Source organism: Sminthopsis crassicaudata, chromosome 3, assembly GCF_048593235.1.
Source record: "Sminthopsis crassicaudata isolate SCR6 chromosome 3, ASM4859323v1, whole genome shotgun sequence".
Taxonomy (NCBI): domain Eukaryota; kingdom Metazoa; phylum Chordata; class Mammalia; order Dasyuromorphia; family Dasyuridae; genus Sminthopsis; species Sminthopsis crassicaudata.
Window position 1 is genome coordinate 129,215,543 of NC_133619.1, and position 2,140 is coordinate 129,217,682.

The 2,140-nt window shown below is 36.4% G+C and overlaps 1 pseudogene; it reads left to right on the forward strand.

Moving 5' to 3' along the window:
• Positions 1 to 358: 358 nt before the first annotated feature.
• On the forward strand, positions 359 to 1,192 carry LOC141561920 (kallikrein-14 pseudogene; annotated as a pseudogene).
• Positions 1,193 to 2,140: the final 948 nt, after the last annotated feature.

Consider the following 2,140-nt stretch of genomic DNA (forward strand, 5'->3'; position numbering starts at 1 on the left):
TACCTTTTGATTCCTCTTAGGAGATTGACTAACATTTATTATGCTAGTTTTTCTGTTCTAGATATGTATCATATGTACATTTTATATATCTGCTTTCTATTCCTATATTCATCATCAATATAAATAATAATAAGATGAAAAACAGTAGAGCCTTAAGAACAGATCTGAGACATTCTTTCAAAGATTTCTTTCCAGACAAAAGAAGAAACCTCCTCCTGCATCAGCTACTTTCTGTCGATACCTCTCCCCCTTCTCCCACTCTCTACAGCCTTTCTTCTCAGACCCTGGCTATGTCTTTTGTTTGGGGCAGCATCTCTGATTTTGACCTCCTCCACTGTGTCTTAGCATCCCTTCAGATATGTTGCCCCTGCTAACACTGTTGCTTCTTTTGTGAGACACAGACCCAAGCCAGAACCAAGAGGAATGAGGAAAAGATAGTTGGTGATCAAATGTGCTTTACCAACTCCCAGCCCTGGCAAGCTGCACTGTTTGCCTCTCAATGTTTCCATTGTGATGGTGTCCTGCTATTTGATCAGTGGGCACTCATAGCAACCCACTGTACTCACTGTAACCTCCAAGTGATCTTAGGGAAACACCATCTCAGATGCTTGGAGCTCTCAAGGCAAGCACTAAGAGTGAAGCAACATATGCCCTACCCCAAGTACAATTCCATATCCAAAAGCAATGACCTCATGCTGCTCCATCTGCAGAGCTTTTCTCCCAAATGAAGCCCATTCAGCTGGCAAAAATCTATGCCAGTTCTGGAAACACCTGTCTGGTGTCTGGCTAAGGATCAATTTCTAATTTTTTTTTTGTCAAATATCCCAGAATCCTTCAATGTCCAATCATTAAACTCTTATCTGATGAAGAATGCAGAAATGTTTACCCCAAAGCCATCATTCAGGCATAGTGCTGGGAACCCAAAAAGTGGGTAAGACACCTGCCAAGGTAACTCTGGGGACTTGTTGGTGTACAATAGGACCCTGCAGAGCCTTGTGTTTTGGACCATGGAACATTGCACTTTGCCCATGTTTACTGTGTTTATACCAGCTTATGCAATTATTGGACTTGGATCATAAATCAAATGCTCAAGCATGCTGACTTTCTAATGATGGACTTTCAGAACTCAGGTCTGTTAGTTCCATCTCTAATGTGTATTTGGATGCATGGAAAGAGAATCAGAAAAATTTAGAGATGGAAAAGATTTAAGAATCTAAAATAGCAGGTCTGGAAGGACCTTTTGTAATAAAAAAGGGCCATGCACTGGAACTTTTACAAATGGAGAAACTAAGGGTTTAAAAACTAATTTCTCAATAAGTACAATGTAAGTCAGATTCAAGACTAGTATTCTCTCCCTGATCTGAAGTCTGAAGGCATAGATCTATTCTCAAACTCCCCCAAAATATCCCTTTCATGAACTTACTTCCCTGCTCAGGTATCCAGAGTAAGAAGTAATTAAGTTTGTCCCTCCAGGCCACCCTTCCTAAGTCTAAAATTAATAAAACCTATGGGACTTTGTAAAAAAAAAACAAACAAAAAAAAAAAAAAAACAAACCCTTACAGAAAAACAACAAAGCAAATTATCTTTAACTCTCAACAATTAGTGACAAGTTTTTCATGCTAGCCATCAAAACAATTTTAAATTGACCTGATTATGCTATGTTGGAAGTTATATCTCTTCGTCTTTTCCATAAGAATAACCTTCATGAAATTAGTAAATATTTAAGTTTTGAATAAATGCCAGGCACTGTGCTAATGTTGTCAAGTCAGAAACCTTATCAAAAAAGGGAATTATTTTGGGTTACCAATAATCATAACTATCCAGGTTTTTTGTAATCATTGCTTCTTTTCCCAAACTAGTAATCTATTTAAAAAAAGTATCTTTTATCATTTTTCCATGAAACAAATTCAAGATAATTAGCCTGTAGTCTTTTTTTTTTTTAACTTGCTCTTGCTTTTTTTTTTAATTAATGAAAATCTTTTCTCTTATAAAACCTCTCGTTTTGGAGAACCAGACATATTTGCCAATTATTTGAATTCCATGGGATGGAGATTTTCAATGTGATTTTTCATTAAAGGAAATAAGATTTTCTCTTACTATCAATCCTCCTAAATCCTTATAAAATATATTGTTTTCTTC